Raw genomic sequence first — 24,712 nt, 5'->3', positions numbered from 1 at the left:
TTTTTCATGATGTTAGGGAAATTTTATTACAGCAGCTCTTTAACTATCTCCTCTGTGGTCTACTGTTCTTCTTGTTCTGGAATTCCACTATTCTCAAGTTATTCCTCTTCATGTTGTCCTACATGAATCTTAGACTTTCCTCAGATTTTTGTATCCTTTTTTTCTGATTGCTCTTTGATCTTAGCAGTATAGAGAGATTTGTCTTCTAGTTCTGGCTTCTATCTCTTAAATTCTACTCCTTTGTCCTTTCAGTGTAATGTCCATTTCTAATATTTTATTATTAATCATTTGGACCTCTCTTTGCAGGTTTTTAATTGTTTCCAATGCTATTTCTGTCTTATTTGATTGTTCCTGTAGCACTTTCCTGACTTCTTCCTTATTTTTCATAACCCCTTTCTGAAGCATTTGGATGCATCTCAATATCATCCTCCTAAATTCCTTCTCAGGCAGTTCTAAAACCTTCCCTCCTTCCAGTGGGAAGTTAAGGTCTACCTTCAGTTCATTTGTTTCAGTTACTCTATCTTGTTTCTGGACATGTGGTGAAATCTTCAACTGTCTCTTGGGCATCTTCAAAAAACTAGGTGTGTTTTCAATAATTAGATGAATGTATGTTCATGTGTTATTATGCTTTCTGATTGCCTCCAGGTAGATTAATCAGGAGATGGGTGCTTCCCTTTTCATTTTTCTTATTATTCAACTCAGAGTAACTGTATCAGGTGTTGGCTTTCCGTCTGGTGTATAGCAGCTGGTTTTGGTTCTTGCCTGGATGGTGGGATTTTGTAGAGTGTGATTGTAGCTTGGCTATATGACCACAATTGTTGTCTCTTCTTGGGTAATATAAGGAGAGTAAGAGCTCCCCTCCCCCACTCCCCATAGGTAAAAGGGGAAAAAAAATTTTAAAAAACACAACAGCAAAAAAACCCAAAAAAACTAAAAAACTGATTTGATACTACAGTCTATAATCACATACAGACACACACATGCACAAAAAACAAAAACAAAAAACCCCATAACCAAATATGAGTATGCCTTAAATGCCCCTCACTCAGCTGGCTGGGGTCATTCTGGGAGACTATTCCATTTAAAGCATTTCCTATTGACCCCTCCCTCTTCTTAGATTCTGTGCATTGTGGTCTTTGCTGAGAAAATCCATGTGCATTCATAGTAGAACCCTCCAGGGAAGGGAGCTGGGGTGTCCACTCTCTCAGGCACCTCCTCTAGTCACTAGAGTGGAGGTGCACAGACAGAGACCAATGAACAGGAAACAATGTTCATACCTTTATCTCCAGTGGTAATCCAGACCTCTGTTGTGGGAGTGCTCTTCTAATCCTGCTTCTACTTCATCATGCCCAAGATGGCTGCTCAGCACCCGCTGCCAGTAACAGATCAGAAGACGCCACCTTTCTTGCTTCTGCTACTAATTCCACTAGCAGTATGCCTTCAATCCTTCTAAATATTCCTTTTTATGTAGTTCAGAGTTTGGGGACTGTCCCCTGAACCTCCTTCATCTGGTATTCTATGTTACTACTGTTGAAGGCCTATACAATGCTTCTCCCTAATCCACCATAAAGCCTCACCCCTAGAACATGATTTTTTTTTTAAGAATAAACTGTAGTAATGCATTCCATCCATGTGCATGGAATATAAGGGAAAATCCTTCCCTTATAAATGAAAATTTGGAAATACCACCCAAAGCCCGGCACCTGTAAGATAATTCAAGGATGGGGTAAGCTGAAATCATACCTTTTAGAAGCTTGTCCCTATGTTTATTGATCAGAAATGTGACTATGAGGTAAGCAGCCTAGTGCTAAAAATCTCTCATGGCCAATACAGTGCAGTTCTTTCTTCTGAGGCCCTATCCAATCCTGGAGAAGCTCATCCTGGCATCATTTGACTGTGGGCCATGATTACGAGCCTATATATAAAGGCTACTTCTTCCAGAGACAGAGGATGCTAATTGTTAAAACATTTGCTTGTCTTTAACAAGAAACACCAGTGGATCATGAAGTATGAATTTAATGCATATTCCAGAGTCCTGGTGTGGTGATGTAGGATAAGCACTGAATCATAATTTCAGTTTGAACCATAAGGTTGGTAGTCCAGACTCACCAGTTGCTCCTCAAAAACCCTATACAGGATTGCTATGAGTAGTCAAGAGGAAAAGAAGTGTCTCAACAGCACTTAACAACAACAACATAATGGAAAACAGAATTAAACAAATTTTTTTAAAAAGCAACTTAACTACATTCTAATAAAATGAATATTAAAATGTTTTAAAAATGAAAAACTAAAATGTGCTATTATGTGTGACAATTCTGCATCTTTCAGAGAGAATATTCACAGGAAGGTATGGATCTTTTATCATCCTGACCAGACCATTCTCACTCTTTTTCCTTTAAAGTTGAAAATAGTGCAATTATTCTGTTATGCCTCATAAAATAGTAAATTATCTCCAATTACTGTAAACTGATAGTAGCTGTAAAATGCTTGTATAGGACAACACACTCCCCATGGTTATCATGAATTTATTACAATACCATAAAATTATAACTCTGAAAGGAATTTCAAAAACATGTCTAGTCCATTTCTCTTGCCTCTGGGCATGACTGAGTTGCAAATAATTCCAGAAAAATATCTATGCAAAGAGAAGATTTCATAATTATTTTTGTTAGCTACAGGGTTCAATTACACTTATATAGAGATAAATATTTTACCCAAGTGGTGCATTTCTAAATGCTGCCTTATGTCCATATTTTGAGCTAAATTCTCAAAAAATCATATTCTACATCCTTAATACTCATAAAGTGTCTGAACAAAAGTACAATAAATAAATCTATGACTTTATCTTGGGAACTTTTGAAAAATTATTTCATTGTCTTGATATTTGTATTTTCATTAAGAGACAGGACTACCTAGAAAAAAAAGTAACCAGTCTTATAAAGGCCACCACTCGTCTGTCAGTTTGTCGTACTGCGGTGGCTTGTGAGTTGCTGTGATTCTGAAAGCTATGCCACTGGTATTTTAAATACCAGCAGGGTCAGTCTTGGTGGACAGATTTCAGATGAGCTTCCAGACAAAGACAGACTAGGAAGAAGGAGTGACAAACTACTTCTGGATATTTAGTCACTGAAATCCTTATGAAGAGCAGAGAAACACTGTCAGATATAGTGCCAGAAAATGAGCCCCTGAGGTTGGAAAGCACTCAAAATGCGACTGGGGAAGAGCTGCCTTCTCAAAGTAGAGTTGACCGTGATGATGTGAATGGAGTAAAGCCCGTGGGACCTTCATTGGCTGATGGGGCACAACTCATATTGAAAAGATACAGCTGTAAACATCCATTGAAAATTGAAACATGGACTGTATGAAGTAATGAATCTGGGAAAATTAGAAGTTGTCAAAAATGAAGTGGAATGCATAAACATTGATATCTTTGGCATTGGTGAGCTAAAATGGACTGGTATTGGCCTTTTTGAATTTGGCAACTGCATGGTGTATGATGCTAGTCACTGGAGAAGAATATCATGTTTGGTAAGGTCAGAGAAATAGAGGACGACTCCTAACTAGATGGATTGGCCAGGTGGCAGCATCGATGGACTCAAGCTTGGCAACAGTAGTGAGGTTCGCCCAGGATCGGGCAGGCAGTATTTCGTTCGGCTGTGCATTAGGTTGCTATGGGTTTGTACTGACTCAGTACCAACAACAAAATAATATAAAGGGAGTCCTGATGTGGTGTTTTGGGTTAATGCGCCCAACTGCAAAGTCATTTGAACTGCAAGGTCGGGGATTCAAGTTCACCAGCCGCTCCTTGGAAACCTTGTACAGGGCCACTATGGGGCAGTAATGACTCGACAGCACTTAACAACAACAACAACAATGTAATATAAAGGGAGTCCTGATTGGCTCAATAGAATAAACACTGAGCTGCAGGCAGTTTGACCACAAGTTCAGTAGTTCAAACTCTCCAGCTATTCTTCGGAAATCATACACCGGGTCACTATGAGTTGGAACTGACTTGGTGGTACTTAACAGCAACATAATATAAAGCAGTATACTAGTAGTGCTGTAGAATAAGCACTACATCACAAGATTAATTTGTTGGATTCAAACCCACCAGCTACTTCCCAGAAACCCTATGCAGAATCAGTAGGTTGGAACCAATAGCAATGAACAACAATATAATATAAAGGAACCCTGGTGCCATTGTAGAATAAGCAGTTCAAACTCATTAGCCAAGTTCTGTAAGAGAAAGATGAGGCTTTCCACTCCTGTAAAGATACAAAGCCTTGGAAATACTATATAGGATTACTGTGAATCCTAACTGACTCTGTGGCAATAGGGTGGTGGGTGTAATATAAAAAGCCTTAGTCTCATTACTCAAGGTCAGCAGTTTGAAACTATCAGTCATTTCCCAGGAGAAAGGTGAGACTTTTGCTGCCATAAAGGTTAACAACCTCAGAAACCTTATGCAGGTTCGCTATGAGTCAGAAGCGACTCCACAGCATATAACCACAACCAGTCACATTGTGGGTTAAGCATTGGGCTGCAACCTGAAAAGTAAACAGTTCAAACTCACTAGCCAATACTTTAGTGGGGGGTGCTGGAGGTTGTGTCCTCCAGTAAAGATTTAATCTCAAAAACCCTATAAAGGGTCTCTATGAGTCAGAAACAACTTGATGACAGTTTCAGGGGTTTTTTTTATTTTTAGGTGTAATGTAGGAGCTCTGGTAGTGCAGTGGGTTAAGTGTTAGACTGTTAACCACAGGGTCATCAGTTCAAACTCAACTGCTGCTCCATGAGACTAGATCTTTACTGGAACAAACAGATAGATAAATCTGTCATGACTAAGGAATACCAAAAAAGAATTAATGCCTTTGAATTAATGGTATTAGTGATGCATACTGAATGTACTGCCAGATGATGAACAAATTTGACTTAGAAGATGTACAGCTACAAAACCCTTTGGACGTGAGGATGGTGGGACTTTGTGTCATGTACTTTGGACAGGTCATGAGAAAATTCACCAGTTCCTAGGGAAGGACATCATGCTTAGTGTAAAGTAGAAGGTCAGTGAAAAAAGGAAGACCCTCAATGACATGGACTGACACAGTGGATGCATTCATGAGCACAAACGTAGCAACAATTATGAGGATGTTGTAGATGGAGTTAGGGTTTCCTTTCATTTTAAGTAGGCTATGAGTCAGAATTCACTTGACAGCACCTAACAACAGCAAGTGTAATAGCAAGAGTTTCAAAGGTGGTAAGGTAGTTGCTTTCAAAGTCGATCTGAACCGCAAGATCAATTAGAACCAACCACTCCTCGGAAACCCTATACAGGGTCACTATGAGTCACAACCAACTCAAAGGCACTTAACAACACTGATGTGATAGGGTATTCATAATTCGGAAAACTGTCAACACAAATTTTTGTTGGGGTTTTGCGGAATGTCAGATATGCGCTGCAAATTTTAAAAGTCTACTTTAATCCCTCGGGAGAAAGATGAGGCTTTCTACTCCCGTAAGGATTTACACACTCGGAAACCCTGTACAGGGTCGCTATGGGTCAGAACCGACTCGACGGCACTTAACAACAACAACAACTTTAATCACTCACTACAGTATGTAGTCTTCTTTCTAAAGAGTATCCTTTCAAAGTTCAAGGCTGCTTGGAGAATTTCTAGAAACGTTCTGAATCCATTAATCATTTGTTTAATCAAATATGCATTGATTTCCAGCAACATTGCTCTCTCCCTCACACTCTGAAATAGGCAGGTACAGCCTCTGTTTGAAATGGTTCTGACACTAACTCGCTTAATCACCTTGCAAACATCATTTAGCTCTGAGTTTCAGGTGACTTGTTGAAATGAGATTAACAAAACAGGCAGCCCTTGGGTTACGTACCAGATTCATTCCTAACCATGTCTTTAAGAATTGTTTAGGTAAATCAAAACAGGGGCATATGATTCTTATTTGTTGTTGTTGTTATGTGCTGTCAAGTTGATTCCAACCCATAGCGACCCTGTACAGGGTTTCCGAGGCTGTAAATCTTTACAGGAGCAGAAAGCCTTATCTTTCTCCCATGGAACAGCTGGTAGTTTCAAACTGCTGACCTTAAGGTCCGCAGCCTGATTCGTAACCACTACTCTACTTCTTATTTAGCCATACTTTAATTCAAGAAAACAAGTCTTGGTGGCATTATAGGATAAGCACTGGTCTTCAAACTCACCATATGCTCTACCAGAGAAAGATGAGGCTTTTTTTCTCTCTCAAAGATTTACAGCCTCAGAAACTCTATACAGGGTTGCTGTGAGTCAGAATCAACTCAGTGGCAGCACGTGGTGGGGGTTAGCACAAGAAAAAGCTTAAGTAAAGCATTTTCAGTGACTTAAAAGCTGCATGTGCACCAAGGAAAAGGGATTGTGATAAAGAATTTGTTGCAAATAGGTATTCAATCATTTCAAAGTGAGGGCAAATGTACATTACAAGCGCTAACAGGAATTTCTGTTTTGGTGTTATAGGATAAGCCCTGGACTGCTAATCACAAGGTCAGCAGTTCAGAACCACTCAGAAACCCTTTGCAGGTCACTCACTATGAGTCGAATATATCAACCAACCAGTCCATGGTAGAAAGAGGAGGCTTTGTGCTCCCATAAAGATTTGCTCCATCAGACACCCTGTATGGGGGGTTACTGCAACTCAGTGGCAGTGAGTTTAGTTTGGTTTATTGGTAATTCCAGACAATGCAGATCCAAAAAGCTTAATTAAGTTAGGCTGATGTTAGTGTTCAGTGGGAAATATGGTTGGTGTCTTTCGCCTGTAGAGATGTGCACACTGTTCAGTTGGGTAGAAGGTGAGTGTCTACCAAGAAAGCATTTAAAGTATTTCCTGTCTGGAGTGATGAGGTATTGAGTTATGATACAAAAACTCTGATAAAGAAGAAAAAAAAAAAAAAAAAGAAAACTTCTTAACAGCCCGCTTTATAAATGGGGAAGACCAAGCTTAAAGTATTAATAAAACATGTGAAATATAATCAAACTAGAATTAGAGCAATTCAATGCTTTACCCACTTACATAGGTCTCTGCCCCACAGTCCTTTCTATATTCTTCCCCAACCACTTAACTTCTTGTTGTGTACAGCTGAGTTGCTTCTGACTCATAGTGACCCTATAGAATAGAGTAAAACTATCCCATAGTGTTTCCTAGGCTGTGATCTGTATGGGAGCAGATTGCCACATCTTTTCTCCTGCAGAGCAACTGAAATAGTTTGAATTATTGACCTTGTGGTTCAAAGCTGAGCTCTCAACCATTGTGCCGTGAGGGCAACTTGTCAGTCTCTTAGTCATTGCCTCATTTCAAGTCCCATAGTATATTATAATCACTCTATTATAGCATAGTTATTTGCTGCATTGTGTCTTGTATGAAATTTTAAGTTCATGAAAATCAAGTGGAGTGTCTTATTCATCATTGTAGGTCAAGGCCAACACTGAATCTTAGTTCCACGACTATAGTACTAAACACATAAGTCCCTCCCCTCCCATTCTAGTGAAGAGGACAACCAGAATTCTGGGATCCTCTGCAATTCACAAGCAGCTTTGCAAATGGAAGAGCATCCTCGTGGCAACTGGTGGATACTAAAGATTAATGAGGAAAAAGATACTAAGTTTTTAAACCTTTCATTGCTAGACTAAGGATAAATTCTTGATTTTATAGGTTGCTTAGTGAAAGTCCAGTTGTTGGAAAGATTAATATGACAGCAGTATACAAGGAGAGATTAGGGAGAGACAGAAGACCCAGTAAAATCATTTGTAGGATAATTGAATTCCTTCTTCGCTCATGTTTCACTACAACTAAAACATGAAAGATCTGTTTACATTTTTTATGTCTTGATATGTATTGTGAAATACAATATTCCTAAGTGGATTTTCCCTTTGCATTTTGCTGCTTTAATATAATACAGTCATTATCCATGTGGGTCCACAGTGCTCCATGTTAAATTCACCAACTGCTGTTCTGTACATTCCCTCTGCCAATTTATTTCAATTTCAGAAGGAGCAACCAACTCCACAGTGGATGACTGCTGACTGCAGTTCCGCACCATCACTCTTTAGGAGTAAACTCGTAGCAAGCAAAAGACATCTACATGTGAGCATGGATGTGATCAGTCCCCTGCCATTAGCAGCACGTGGGGTGCAGAGCTACATACAGCTCACCTGAAGCTAATGTAGTGCAAGACTAGCTTTTTCTGTAGGGGAAAAATCTGTAGAAAAAGAAATCTAAGGAAACAGAAACAGGCTGCACAGAGAAGATTTTGGAATAGTAATTAACACATAAGGAACTCTGATAGTGTAGTGGTTACGAGTTGGGCTGCCAACCTCAAGGTCAGCAGTTCGAAACTACCAGCAGTTCCCTGGGAGAAAGCTTAGGTGTTCTGCTCCCATAAAGTTTTACAGCCTCGAAAACGAGTCGGAACTGACTCCACGGTACTTAACAACAACAATTAACACATGTAAACACTAGGTTATATTTTGTTGATGGTAGTCCAATATCAGAAGTTCTCATGTTTGCTTTAGGGGAAGTTAGAGAACTCTTAGAGTAACTTAAAACTCATAATTTTTAGAGTGATGGGGTCAAAGCCTGTAAATTTGGAAATTTTCCAAAACTTGCTATCATCATTTTAAAATGAGTTTTTACTAACTAAACATGTGCTGAGCTGGACTCTTGGAGCAGGCAATCTATTGTACAGAGTGAGTAGAGGTACCCATTTGCCTTTTCTACCCCCTGCTCTTGATCAGAGTTTATATGCTGATTCCACTGAAAACATTGTTTGTAAAGATAATCTAGTCTGTTAGTTAACAAAGTCCTTTATTCTTGAACTATATTATCACTTACCCCCATTACCCTACATTTGAGGACAGCATATTAGAATTAATCATTTTGACATGTATACGTTAAGAATTATAGGCTATATTATAATATTCTAGAAATAACTATGATTTACTGTAGAAGCTGATGTTTCTAGAAATACATGAACAGCGGCCTATGGGGCTGGCTTTTTCAAAAAGTTGCATTGTACAGAATCTTCTGATTAGAAATTTTTCAAGTTTAATATTTAGCCAAAAAATTAATTGAATAGACCAATCCATTACATTAAAGACTATATACCAGGGTGAATAAAAAATTGTCCACACTCTGGTTATTTTAAAATGCTCATTTACATCCATGGCCAATAATGATATTGAGCATGTACATGAAATGATTATATTGAATTGACAAGTAACAGTGGGTTATGTGGCAAATAATTTGCAAATCAACCCTGGCTCTGTCTATGTAATCTGTGACAGACTTGGGTTTTGAAAAGTTTGTGTGAGATGGGTACCAAAACGACTCACGGAAGAGCATAAACAGAAGCACTTGGACATTTGTAAAAAATTTGGACTGATAACTTGAGGAAGGTAAAAGTTTCTTTAAAAAAATTGTTACTGGTGATGAGACGTGGATTCATCACTACGAGCCTGAGAGTAAATGGCAGAGTATGGAATGGAAACATCCTCAATTGCCAGCCAAGAAAAGGTTCAAAAGTCAACCATCAGCTGGAAAACTGATGCTCACAGCTTTCTGAGACTCTCAAAAGCCAGTATTGGAACACTCTCAGGAAAAAGGTTCAAAAATCAACAGTGCTCATTACAGTGAGCTGCTCACAGAAGAGCTAAAGCCTGAACTTCAGATTAAATGCAGAGGACTGCTATCCAAGTATATTGGAATCTTGCATGACAACGCACAACCCCAAACCTCTGCCCACACTGTTAACACTCTGCAAAAACTTTGTTTTGAAGTATTAAAGCATCCTCTCTATAGTCCTGATCTTGCTCCAATGGACTTTCTCCTGTTTGTTCCAATGAAAGCAGCCCTTCAAAGATGAAGACTCATCTCTGATGAAGAGATGAAGACAACAGTGCATTCATGGCTCACAGCTCAGCCTAAAATATTTTTGAATAAGGGAATACAGTTGTTGGCAGATGGATAAAGTGTATTGAAGTGTATCATGTCAAAAAATGGTGTATTTTCCAAAAATTGATTAAACTAAATTCTATTGCCAGAGTGCAGATAATTTTTGACACATCCTTGAACAATTATCATAGGCTGGTATTGGTGTAAAGAGCCTTGGTGGTGTCATGGGTTATGCATTGTGCTTCAAATCACAAGGTCAGCAATTCAAACTCACCAGCTGTTCTGCAGGAGAAAAATGAGGCTTTCAGCTCCTGTAAAGATTTGCGGCCTCAGAAACCCTTGGAGCAGTTCTTCTTTGCCCGAGAGGGTCACTATGAATTTGAGTTGACTCAGTGGGAGTAGGTCTGGGTTTTTGTTTTGGTATTGGTATCAGCCATGGCATATATACTCTCTCTGCTCTTGTTTAAAATGTTAATAATCAGATTCACCAAATGTCTTAGTTCTCTAATGCTGCTGTAACAGAAATACCACAAATGATGGCTTTAACAACAAAACATTTGTCGTCTTACAATTTGGGGAGCTAGAAGTCTAAAGTCAGAGTATTGCATCTAGGAAAAGGCTTTGTCTCCTTTCAGCATCTGTAGGTCCAGTATTCCATGGAGATCTCCATACATCTTGGCATCAATCATTCCCTGGATCTAGAAGCTTCACAGTGCAAGGACTTCAGGTCAAAAACCACACTCAACTTCCGGCTCTTCTATCTTGATGGTAGTAGGTCCCTCTGAGCTCTGCTCACTTCTTTCTCCTTTTATATCTCAAAAGAGATTGACTCAAGGTACAACCTAATCCTGTAGACTGCATTGTAACCTCATTAACATCATAGAAGTGCTGATTTAAAACACACCAGCTAATTACATCAGATCAGAACTGGCCATAATCAAATCACATCATTGGAGTGATTGTATCATATTACATCCCATCAGTTAAGATGTTATTAGATGTGATAAACTATGCCTTTACTGTCAAACTCATGAGAATCCTGGCTAAGCCAAGTTGACACAAACCCTTAAATATCACACCACCTGTACCACATTATATAACAAACAGCACTGGTACAGCACTGGATAGAAAGAAAAAGGAACATTTATCGAATGTCAACATTGAGTTAAATACTTTGCATATGTTACCTCCAAGTTTCACAACAAAAAGTGAAGTAGTTATTATCTGAGTTTCAGAGATATAAATTAAATTGTCAAACCTAATATTGTTGGCCCCTCTATTCCAAATGTCCTGTTGTCCCTACTGTATATAATTTCCATGGGTGATCTTGTCTCTGTAGGATTTCCATCACCACTCATATATTCTGATTGTTCCCAAATCCATTATCTTCCACTGAAATGTTCTCTTAAACCTTAGACCCATATATCCAACTTCCTTGCTACAAACCATTCCCCCCAAAAGCCTCTATTCAATTCCTTATTCACTCTCCTCTGTCTCCCATATTAGTGACACCACCAACCAGCCAGGGTTGTTCTTAAGTGCTAGGACCCTGTATAGTGTTTCTAAGGAGCGGCTGGTGAATTTGAACAGCCAGCCTTGAGATTCAAACCAACCTTGTGGTCCAGTGCACTATCCTACAGCATCACACCAGGACTCCATTAGGTCTAATATTCCCCGTCAGATTTTACTTCCTCAATAATGTCCAAGCACAAATAGAGAATGTGCTTTTCTTCTCCATGCTCCAAATCATCTCTTTATTATGTCTATCAGCATCTCCTGCCTGAACTATTATTGTACTTGTCTCCTACCAAGTTCTCTTGCCTTCAGTCTTAACCTCTCAACTCTCTCCTCAACAATACTGCTGGAGAAGGCAAGAGACATAATGCAAATATGGCCAACCTGAGCTACCTTACCTGGCATGCAAAGTGCTCCTTGATCAAATTCTCTTTGCCCCTATTCACATATTTTACTATTCAGAAACACCAACTTCTTTTATTTTTTTCTCAGAGAACATAATTTCTTGGGGCATATTATTCCATCAGGTTGAAGGTTCTTCTCACATTTTCTATCTGTCCCTCACCCTTTAATTTCAGTATATGTTACTATCTCCAAAAATCCGTCTCTGATCTAGTCCTTGTGCAAAATCAGAATGGTAAGATTGTGTATTTTGGAAGTTTCCAAAAAAATTATCTAAAAAGTTGATGACATCATTAGTGTTAGAGCTTAGTGAGCAGAAATGTATGCTTGTTGAACAGCTTAACATTTGCTGAAATAAAGCAGAGTACTTCAAATCATTTTAAAGATCCTTTACTTCCTGAATTAACTTGTAAGATTTTTTTTTTGTTTTTTTTCCTAAACTAAATTACTTGAATAGCTTTATTTTCCCCTTGAGTAAGGACTGAACCTAATTAGGCATCCTCCAAATCACAGATGGGAAAAATATCATCTCCCTTCCTCTTGCTTTAATCCCCAGCATAACCAGATGTAGGGAAGGTCCCAGCTGCCTCTTCAAGACCTACTGTGGAGCAATAGAATGCAAGCAAACAGGGCCAGCCTAGCAAGCATTTCATGTGCATCCAAAGGCCTCCCCAGAAGCAATGAATTCAGCTCCCCAACTCCCAACTCACTCCACTGCTTATGGGAAATATCAGCACAAAAAGAAATGGTTCTGTGCTTATGGGAGAAAAGCATTTACCCAAATCAGAACATCCTTATGTGGTGCTCTGAACTCTGTTGATACAGGAAAACAACAATGCATTTATATATCATTTTATAAATATTGCAAAATTTCAGTTGAATAGCTAAGTTTAATTTCATGGTAGCCCCTTTTCTTGCAATTGCTGTTTAGCAGTCAGTGTTATACACTCATATGAGTCCTTGTGTGGTGCCCCAGAAGAAACATCAAATGATCTACTTTGAAAATCCCTCTGAGTGTTGCTTCACTCTGAAACATCTAAGGTCGACATATCAATTTTTTTTTTTAACTTGTTATATACTCACAGTTTCACAGTATGGAAATTGTCTAAAATAATAAGTTATCAGTAAAACTCTTCATGGTGACATACTCTTGTGTGCAGTGGCTTCTATACCATAACTTTTGTTTTGCTCCTCCACGTACATTCAGCTAAGTTTCAAAAAATGGATTCACTATGGAAATTTTATGTCTATCAAAAAGTGATAATACGGTTCACAGGATAAAATCCTAAGAAAAATTCCTTATTCTGGTCAATCTCATAGCTGGGAGGTAGTTTAGAGATCATTTGGTTCAAACCCTTTGCTTTGCTGCTAAAAAATAGATGCACGTTATGATTAGATAACTTACTGATGAATGCACAGCCTGTGTCATCCACAAAATCCAAATCTCTTGACCCTGGGGTAGTTCCTCTGCACCTTAAAAATTTCTCCTTTTTTCAAAAAGCAATCATTTTGGCATATAAGCTAGTGTTCAGAGTAGTGAGTTATACTATTTCAAATTGACAGAACTCATTGATGTGCTGTTTCAAATTGGCCTTTATAGAATTGCAGGGCATCAGTCCATTAGGTCACCTTGTCCTCCATACCTATTGCTGGGTTTGAGGTTGTTTCTCTTCCCTGGAATTACGTCTACTCTGTTTTTTTCATTTCTTCTCTAACAAACTCATTCCTCAACTATAAAGATCTCTTTGCCAAATTCACACTGCTCATTGCCTAGCAATAATTCCAGGAATATGAAAATTGAGTTCATCTACCTTGACATGAACTTCAAGCTGCATTTTCTCCAGGCATTTCTGGAATGGTTTTGGTCTTCAGAAATAGACAATATCATGTGCTAGTTGAGGGTATGAGCCCTGGTGTGGCATTGTAGGATAAGCACCGGACTGGTAACCAACCACAAGGTTGGCAGTTCAAACCCACCAGCTGTTCTCATAAACCAACTCATCGGTACACAATAACAACAACAGTTGAAGATAAATGTTTTCTTTGTGTACTGAGCCTAACAATCTTGAGGAGAATATGGAGTAAACTCCAATCATTTAATAAATATCTAAGTAGACAGAAAAAGAATGGGTGGATGTGTGGGTGTATAGAAGTTAAATGATGAATAAGATCAACTGGACTGAAAACCATAAAGTCAGTGGTTCAAACCTACCAGCCACTCCTTGGAAACTCTACATAGGGTCTCTATGAGTTAGAATGAACTTGATAGCACTTATCAATAACAATAATCATAGAGAAGGTACCCTATTGGTGCAGCTAAGTGCTTGGTTGCTAACTGAATTGTTGGCAGTTCAAACCCATAAGAGTTCCTCAGTAGAAAAGACCTGCTATTCTGCACCCATGTAAGCCTTTGGAACAGTTCTACTCTGCCTTCTAGGGAGAGTCACTATGTGTCAGAATGGACTCAGTGACATAAAACAATCACAAGGATATCCCCTTCACTGCCACCGTCACTCACAAGCAGCTTCCGTGCACATCCTCAGATGTGTGTGCCCACATACAGATATGAAGCAACTTCAAAAGGTGTGTGGAAAAACTCCTTTATCTTGCAATTCCATTTTTCCATGAACTTTTTGAAGACTTCTCATATAAGGGCAGGGCAGTGCAGGGGACAGGTCAGTCGCCACTAACAAGAAAGGAAATTTTCTCTAGAACTGCTTTAAAAACAACCTGGAGCCCAAGTAATGTCTTCGTTCTTGTTATTGTAGTTAGGTGCCTTCGAGATGGTACCATCTCATAGCAACCTTATACACAACAGGATGAAATACTACCCAGTCTTGCAGCAATCTAACAACCATTGCTACTGCTGCTTTGCCAATCTATGTCATTTGGGGTCTTCCCCTTTTTCATTGACCCTCTACTTGGCCAAGAATGATGTCCTTCTTCAGGGATGGATGGTCCCTCCTGAAGGACCACATATGTCCACAGTATGAGACATGAAGTCTGGCTATCCTAGCTTCTAAGGAACATTCTGTCTGTTCCATTTATATGGATATTATTTACTATTGTTCAGTGGTGAGTGCAGCCCATACCAAAGATCACAGTCTTTGATCTTCATCAATATTTTAAGTCCTCTTTGTTTTCAGCATGCAAGTTTGTATGTTCTGCAGATCTCAGGTTGTTAATGAAACTTCCTCCCAACCTGAAGCTACATTTTCCTTCATATAATTCAGTTTCGATTATTTGCTTAGCATACTGAAAAAGTATGCTGAAAAATACAACCCTGGCACACACCTTTCCTAATTTTAAACCATTTGGTGTTCCCTTGTTCTGTTCAAACTCTAGCCTCTTACACTATGTACAAGTTCCTCATGAGCACAATTAAGTGTTCTGGAATACTCATTTTCTGCAACGTTGTCCAAAGCTTGTCATGATCCACAAAATCAAAAGCTTTTGCATAGTCAATAATGCTCAGGTAAATATCTTTCTGGTATTTTCTTCTTTCAGCCAAGGTCCATCTGACATCAGCAATGATATCCCTCATTCAATGTCTTAGTCTGAATCTAGCTTGAACCTTTGGAAGTCCCCTACAATGTCTTCAGAGAGGTCAAACCTTGTATCTGCATGACAGTCAATAGTTTATTAAAGCACTTAATACTATGTTGTTGTTGTTAAGTCTGCTATGTTGATTCCGACCCATCGCAACCCTGTACAGGGTTTCCATGGAGCAGCTGGTGGGTTTGAACTGCCAACCTTGTGCTTCTCAGTCCAGTACTGATCCTACAGAGCCACATCACAAGCCCCACTTAATACTATACAACATAGTAAATGGTATTCAAGTCAAGTAACACACTTGTTGGTTGGTGGGGTTATGTGCCGTGGAGTTGGTTCCGACTCATAGAAACCCTGTACAGGGTTTCCAAGGCTATAAATCTTTATGGGAGCAGAAAGTCTCATCTTTCTCTCATGGAACAGCTGGTAGTTTCGAACTGCTGACCTTGAGATTGGCAGCCCTATTTGTAACCACTATGCTATCAGAGCTCATTAACACACTCATTGAAGTACAAATAATGATAGAAAAAAAAAAAAAAAAAGTCTCATCCCCCTGAATAAAGGGACCTAGGAAAAGCCTCCTTTAACCACAAGTATTAGTGACAATGTTACCTTCATGTCACTGCTTTTGAGCACTGTTTGAAGTAGATGTCTTCCATCATCATGTTTCTTGGTAAGATTCTTTAAATTATAACACAAAAGTAAATGGCTTGATTACATCCTCATTTCTTCAAACTCATTGTCACTCATATATAAAAGACTATAAAATACGTATCAAATTCCTTTCAAAGGAGATCAGTAAAGACATTCACACTCCAAATAAGTGTGTTAACTTTTAACAAGTTATGAAAAATCTCTTGTAAATTTAGCTACTACTGAACATTAATCACAAATGTGATTAGTAAAGCAAACTTTTCTGATAATATATAAACTATTTTTATTGACTATATTGTGACTAAGGAGTTCTGGTAGCACAGTGGTTACGAGCTGAGCTGCTAACTGCAAAGTCAGCAATTCAAATCTACCAGTTAGATTTACAGCCTCAGAATCCCTTTTCAGGGTTGCTATAAGCCGGAACCGACTCCACGGCACATATCCACCATGTGGAGCCTAAGGAGTCCTGGTGGCACTGTGGATTATGACCTTGGCTTCTAACTGCAAGGTCAGCAGTTCAAATCAACCAGTGTCTTGGAAAAAGATGAGGCTTTCTGCTCCCATCAAGATTACAGCCTTGTAATTATACAGGGTCTCTATTAGTCAGAATGGAGTCCCAGTGTGGTGATATGGGTTAATGCACTGGACTGCAATGTCTGTTTGAACCACAAGGTTGGTGGTTCAAGCTTACCAGTCATTCCTCGGAAACCCTATACAGGGTCCTTATGAGTCGGGACCCACTTGACGTCACTTAACACGACAACATTAGTCAGAACTGGTGGCACACAACCACCAATACTACAATATATTGAGAATAAGGAGCTCTGGTAGCATAGTAGGTTATGAGTTTGGCTGCAAACCACAAGGTCAGAAGTTCAAATTTACCAGAGGCTCACAACCACCACCACCATATATTGAGCCTAGTAAGTCTGAGAGAGGGAGTCCTGGTGTGGCGCTGTAGGATAAGCAGACTGCTAATCACAAGATGGGGAATGCTTACATCCATACCTTTGGAATTAGAGGTGCGTACATTTCCGTTGTTAGTCTATGCTCTGCAGACACTGCAGCATGGTGCACTGAAATTTCAAGATAAACTTGCACATTTTTTCTAGAAATAATGTATTCTTGATTGACCTGGGGTAATTGTTTTTGAATTATTCTATTTCATAATTTAGGGGTATATTATAAAATAATTTACAAGTTTATATTTACTTTTTAAAGAGCTTTGGTAGCTTAGTGGTTACGAATCAGGCTACTAATCTCACGGTCAGCAGTTCAAAACTACCAGTTGTTCCACAGGAGAAAGATGAGGCTTTCTGCTCCTGTAAAGATTAACAGCCTTGGAAACCCTGGACAGGATCGCTATGAGTTGGACCGGCACATAACAACAACAACAACAATTTATTTTTTAGAAAAATAATTAAAACTCTGTGATTTCATGTTAGAGGGCAGTGGCCTTGTTTCTGACACCCAGGTCCTCCTCCTCTTTATTTCCATTGACTTGACAAGTACTCCAGTGGAAATTTTCAGAAATACATTGTCCACCAGATGGTCTGAGAAATTAGTGTGCTCTGTCACATAAACCTTTCATAATGTCAACTTTATTTTAGCAATGTATGAACTTCCTCTTTTTGTTTTAAAGTTGATCAAATGAAGCATTAAACAGAACAGGCTATGTATGAGATTCACTGGAGGGTGAATTAAAATTTTCTGTAGGTAAGAGATAAGATGCATAGATTTATGTCAAGCCAAGAGAGTCACATACTCTGTTGTTGTTGTTGTTAGGTGCCATCAGGTCAGTACCAACTCATAGCGACCCTGTGCACAACAGAATGACACACTGCTCCATCCTGGGCCAACCTCACAATCATTGCTACATTGATGCAGCCACTGTGCCAATCCATCTCATTGGGGGTCTTCCTCTTTTTCTCCAACCCTCCACTTTACCAAATGTGATCTCCTTCTCTAGTGACTGACCTCTCTTGACAATATGTCTGAAGTATAAAAGACGAAGTCTGGTCATCCTGGCTTCCAAGGAGCACTCTGGTGTATTTCTTCCAACAGATCTATTTGTGCTTTTTGCAGTCGGTGGTACTTTCAGTGTTCTCTCCTCCAACACCATGACTCAAATGAATCAATTGTTATACAGTCAGATACTCTGTAAGCCACGGGAAATCTTTCCCTCATGATTCTATGAGAGAATATATGTTGGAAAGGGAGACTCACTGGTGAAGGAAGATCAGTTGAATGGTGCACCGACTGTGGCTGCTTTTCTCAAAACAAGAACATTGGTATACTCTCAAGGAACTGCATTATACAGTTCCTTGACTGTTCCTCATATTTGAGTATGTTTATCTCAATAAATATGAACAACAGTTACTATTTATTGATTAATCACAGTAAATATGTAAAAACAATCTCAATAATTGTAAACAAATATTCAGTATTTGAAAGTAGAATAAGAATGAAGAATGAGAATCCCTGGTTTCAGGTTTAGGTTTTACATCAGGAGACTCATTGACACCTGTTAGCGGTATAGCTTCTTGGATTATTTGCTTAGTATATAGAATGAATAAGTATGGTGAAAAAATACTACCCTAGTGCACAACTTTCCCGATTTTAAAACATTCATTCTTTGTTCTGTTCAAATGACCATCATTCCGGTCTATGGACAAGTTCATTATGAGCACAATTAAGTGTTCTGTAATACTCATTCTTCACAATTTGGTCCATAGCTTGTCATGATCTACATGGTTAAAAGCCTTTGTATAGTCATTAAAACACAGGTAAATATCCTTCTGGTATTCTCTGCTTTCAGCTAAGATCTATCTGATGTCAGCAGTAATATTCCTCATTCTACATCCTCATCTGAATCCAGATTGAACCTCTCTGGCAGTTCACTGTCGATGTGCTATAGTAGTAGTGTTTAAATTATCTTTAGCAAAATTTTACTTGTATGTGATATTAATGGTATTGTCAGATGATTTTATCATTCCTTTGGATTACCTCTCTTTGCAGTGGGTACAAAATGGATCTCTTCCAATAAACTGGCCATGTACTTGTCTACCAATTTTTTTTTTTTTTTGGCACAGATGAGTGAGTGCTTCCAGTGCTTCAGTGTGTTGAAAGATTTCTACTCTTTACATCAATTCCCAGTGTCTTGTTCTTTGCCAGTGCCTTCAATGTACCTTGGACTTCTTCCTTAGGTACCTTTGTTTCTTCATCATATACTACCTCTTGAAATGGTTAAGCATCAATCATTGATTTTTGGTACTGTGACACTCTGTGTATTTCTCCCATCATCTTTTGAAGCTTTCTGCATCATTCAATGTTTTGCCCACAGACTCCATCAAGATTGAAATTCAAAACTTGGATTTTTTTCATTCAGCTTGAGAAATGCTGGGCATGTTCTTCTCTTTGGTTTTCTAACTCCTGGTCTTTGCACATTTCATTATAATACTTGGTCTTGTAGAGCTGTCCTTTGAAATTTTCTGTTCAGCTCTTTTACATTCTCATTTCTTCCATTTTCTTTAACATCTCTATGCTGGAGAGAAAGTTCCAGAGTCTCTTCTGACACCCATTTTAGTCTTTTCGATTTTTCTTTTTAATGATCTTTTGCTTTCTTCTTGTATGAGGGTCTTGATGTCATCCCACAATTCTTCATTAGTGTCTAATATATCAAACCTGTTATTAAAAAGATCTTTAAATTCAGGTGAGGTATATTCAAGATCAAATTTTGGCTCTCATGGACTTGTCTTAATTTTCTTTAGCGTTAGCCTGAACTTGCCGAGGAGCAATTGATGACCACTCCAACAGTCTGCCCCTGCACTGGTTTGGGTTGATATGGAACTTTTCCACCATATTTTCCTACAGATGTTGTCAATTTGATTTCTGTTTATTCCATCAGGTGAGGTCCATGTGTATAGTCATCTCTAATGTTATTTTATGTCTTTTATGTTACCTTAACGAGTCCTGGTGTGGCAGTATTGGTTAATGCACTAGATTACCAGGTTGGTTTGAACCCCAAGATTGGAGGTTCAAGCTCGCCAGCTGATCCTCAGAAACCCTTTACAGGGTTGCTATGAGTTGGAACTGACTGGATGGCACTTAACAACAATAACATGTTACCTTAACTAGAGAGGGCAAAATGACATAATATACTGAACAAAATATAATGGAAAAATTGTCATTTAAGTCATATGGTTTTGGATAGAATATAAACTTATACTAAATGTGATTCCATGTTTCTATATTATAACACTGACAGTAAATGTTTTAATATGTAAATGGTACCTGCCTCTTGAGATGAGCTGATAGGAAGAATTGCAGATACAAACTCAAATACCGTTTTCAGATTTAATGCTTGGGGACCTTTCTCATAAATTCTTACATATACCTTTTTTCCTTTTATTCATAAAATAATTGAAAATTTGCTAAAATTCAGCCTGAATTCCAGGGTATATAGTAATAGTCACCAAAAAAATTTGTACTCATTTGAAGATGTTCTTTTTGTGAAATTGAATAGTTATTCACAGTAACCTAAAACTTGATCATATAATTTAAGTACTAAAGTGGGACACAAGAATAGGTGTCCCTGGGTGGTGCAAACGATGACACTCTCAACTACTAGGCAAAAGTTTGGCAATTCAAATCCACCCAGAGTTACTTTAGAAGACAGAACTGGCAATGATCTTCAGAGAAGACACAGTCTAGAAAACCTTCTGGAGTAGTTCTATTATGCATACATGGAGGCGCTGTGAGTCAGAAGTCAACTTGATGGCAATTTAATGACAATTGATCTTTATTAGATTTTGCTCTGGGAAAATTGATAAATTTGGAAGGAACCAGCCTGAATGGAAATTAAAAAAATATATATGTACAGGGAAAATAAAACAGAACTCAGTGGTTGACTTAAGTACAAAAGCATTTAAATGCTGATCTTGAATCTAGGTACAATAGGTTGGTACCTTGGATATAAATAGGAAAGTCAAGTGTAGTAACCAGTTTTGGAAAAAAGAAAAATATATGAGCACAATTTTAGAAAGTAGAATTTGAAGAGATAGCAAGATATCCAAAATAAATCCCCAATGAGCAGAGTAGAACTCAGGAGAGAGCTTAGCTAGAATTATGGACCTGGAAGTCATGCTCGTCGATAGATTGCAGCTTTCGGATATGAGAAATTATCATTCATTCTAGATTTAGAATTGCCAGTCATGTTGGCAATTTTCTGACACTCTTTCCAGTAAAATGACTACAACTTTATTTCATTGTGACTCAGTAAACTCCTTCAAATCCCTGTATTCTTTTCCATGTTTCAGGGTGTCAAGCCCAAATTTACTTCTAGTTTAGGTGTGAAAGTGTTTTTAAAGGTGTTGTGTATATGCAAACTGAATAATTACATTTTTCTTTATCTGAGCATTGTGGAAGTGTGAAAAAAAAAAAAATTTCCCCATCAATGGAAGTAAATCAGGTTTACAAAGGCAGATTTGAACTACTATAAAAGAAATGGAAACCTGATTTTTTTTTGTTTTGTTTTTTTGGCTGTGGGATGTATAGCATCATCAAAATGACAAGGTAAATACTGAGGAACATTTTTCTGAATGTTGGGAGAATTGACTAGGTATTCAGCAAAAACTAAATGAAAATGTCAGGTTAATGATGAAGATTTTGCACTTTAGTACACTCTGATTGGTGTATAGCAAGATTTGATTGTGGTGTATAGCAAGATTTGATTGTGGATTCCTGAAAGTAAGCAATTGAATTTGCAAAGACATCATTGACAGTACTTGAATGTTCTAGCATTTATTTTAAAGTTTTTAATATGTATACTTTTAACAGTAGGTTGTTTGGTTAATGTGTAGGTCTCATTCAGCACATTTCATACCTTGATCTACAGATATTTTCTATTTTATTTTTTTGTAATTCAAAATTATTATATGCTCATTTCAGAAACAATAAATAACAAAGGTTTAATTAGCATTAACACATACCTACCACAGGCCAGGGGCATTATAGGAAATTTAAGACTATGAAGAAATTACAATCCATTTGGAGAGCAACACTGGACACTCATAAAATAATTATATAGCAATTCATTCAATGATAAGAGTGAGGGAGCTGGGTGGAAATATCCCTTTGGTTAATACAGAAATCTTGCTTTTGGTTGGAAATGGCACTTACAGAGATATCAGCTTGTCTAACTTCAGATCTCTGCCTTTATGGTAACAGGAGATAAGGGTCAAACATGGAAAGTGGGTATCTATTCCGTGGCAGAAGTAGAAAGATTAAGGAATTCCAGTGCCCTTTGAAGTAGATAAGTTTCTAAACAAATAAGATCCTAGCAGAAGCAATTAAAATAAGCTGCTAATTAAAAGCCTTTTCTATCTGAACTAAGAGAAGCTAATCAAAATAGCTAGCTTTCACTCCACATCATGTAATTGTTCTGAAGCCCAGAGGGGCACAGCCCAAAACAACATTAACTGAAAATTACTTGAATGCCAGAAAGAACATGGGTTGAGTTCAGCTTAGCCTGGAAAATATATCTATGTTTAGAACAAGTAGTATATTTTTACATTGAACACTTAGACATACTATTTAGTTTTTGGTTATTACAAATATAAACACCTATTTCAGTTGAGGAGACATACTCTCAACTGCCATTTACCTTAGTAAATTTATCCTTATTAACAGTTATTTGTCTGCTAACTGCATTTTCTTGATTAATCATCACAGCAATATTATGATATAAAAACCAAGCCAAACTTATTTTCATTGTCTTCATTCTGACTCACAGTGAACCTAGATAGAACAGAATAGACTGTTCTTTAGGGTATCTGAGTCTGTAAATCTTGAGAGAAGACATTCCCATCTTTCTCCCATGGTTCAACACTGATGGATTTGAACTGCTAACCTTGTGGTTAGCAGCCTGACTGCTTAGCCCACAGCACCATCAGAACTCTGAGGTCTGTTGTTGTTAAGTGCTGTCCATTTGTTTCCCACTCATATATTGGGTTTCCAAGATTGTGAGAATAGAAAACTCATCCTCCTCATGCTGAGCAGTTGTTAGACTAAGGCCGCTGACCTTGTGGTTTGCAGTCCAGTACCTATCCTACAGAGCCACCGCACTACCCCTGGGCTGATATAAGTCCTTTAAATATCTCATTTTTATGAAGAAGAAGAATTAAAAAAGGCATGGAGAAGTTCATTAATTTGTTCAGGATCTCTCCGCTCACAAGAGATGGGGCTAGCATTGGAACCCAAACTTGCTGACCCTGAAGTCTATATTGCTAGCCCTGACGACCAACAAACTTTCAGGCATAAGCTATGAACATACTGAATAAAATTGCATCCAATTATAAAACTATTCTCTATAATTTCTAATATTTTGTTTTTGTTTAAGTACCCTGGAGTCGATTCTGACCCATAATGACCCTGTACAGGGTTTCCGAGGCTGCAAATCTTTACAGGAGCAGAAAGCCGTATCTTTCTCCTACAGAACAGCTGGTAGTTTGGAACTGCCAACCTTGAGGTTAGCAGCCCAATTCATAATCAGTATGCTACCAAATATCCTTAATTTCTAATATTACATATGCCATAATAGTGATAAAGTTTCATTTCTAACATGCTACTAAATCATTTTTTATGCTGAAATATGAGTATTTCTTCTAGAAAACAATTTATTGTGTCTGTTAAACTTAATGAAAATTCATTAAATAAGGTTACTTTGATATAGAGGTAAAGTCCCATCAATTGAGAGAAAAATCATGTTTCTTCTGTTTTTCATTAATTATAATGACATCTGATCAATTTTAAATATGGGCTCCCTGTGCATATTAAAATTGATTTTTTTTCTTGATTTTTAATCTGCAAATATTACTTGTATGGGAAGGAGGAAAAATGATAAGTTATATTGATTACTCTACCTTTACTAGGTGTAGTAGTTATTTCTGTCAATCATATCAAGCATGTGCTCCAAATATCATTCCTTTGTTTTCACATACATCAGTAATAGAAACAGTTAAGTCTACCATTTATTGAGTGGCTAATATGTTGTAGGGACTCCTGATGTGGTACTGTAGTATCACAACTGGACTGTGAACCACAAGGTCAACAGTTCAAACTCACCAGCTGCTATGTGGAAACTCTGTTGTTGTTGTGTTGTGCTGTGGAGTTGGTTCCAACTCATAGCAACCCTGTACAGGGTTTCCAAGGCTGTAAATCTTTACAGGAGCAGAAAGCCTCATCTTTTTCCCGCGGATCAGCTGGTAGTTTCGAACTGCTGACTGAGAGGTTCGCAGCCCAATTCGTAACCACTACGCTACAAGAGCTCCTTGTGGAAACTCTATAGAGGGTCGCTTTGAGTCAGAACTGAATCAACAGAACTTAACAGTATGTTGTAGGCATGTTTGTTTTTTTTTAAACTTGGACCTTTATATCCATTATTTTATTAAGAAGCCATCATTATACACACTTCAGTAATGTGGCTCAGAGAAATTAAATATGTGCAGTTGTTTGAACAGAACATGGGAACACTGAATGGTTTAAAATAAAGGAAGGTATGCGACAGGGTTGTATTCTTTCACCATACTTATTCAACCTGTATGCCAAGCAAATAATCTGAAAAGCTGGCTTATATGAAGAAAAA

This window comes from Chrysochloris asiatica, unplaced genomic scaffold (genome assembly GCF_000296735.1).
Source record: "Chrysochloris asiatica unplaced genomic scaffold, ChrAsi1.0 scaffold00406, whole genome shotgun sequence".
NCBI lineage: Eukaryota > Metazoa > Chordata > Mammalia > Afrosoricida > Chrysochloridae > Chrysochloris > Chrysochloris asiatica.
Note: the sequence above shows the minus strand (reverse complement) of the source record.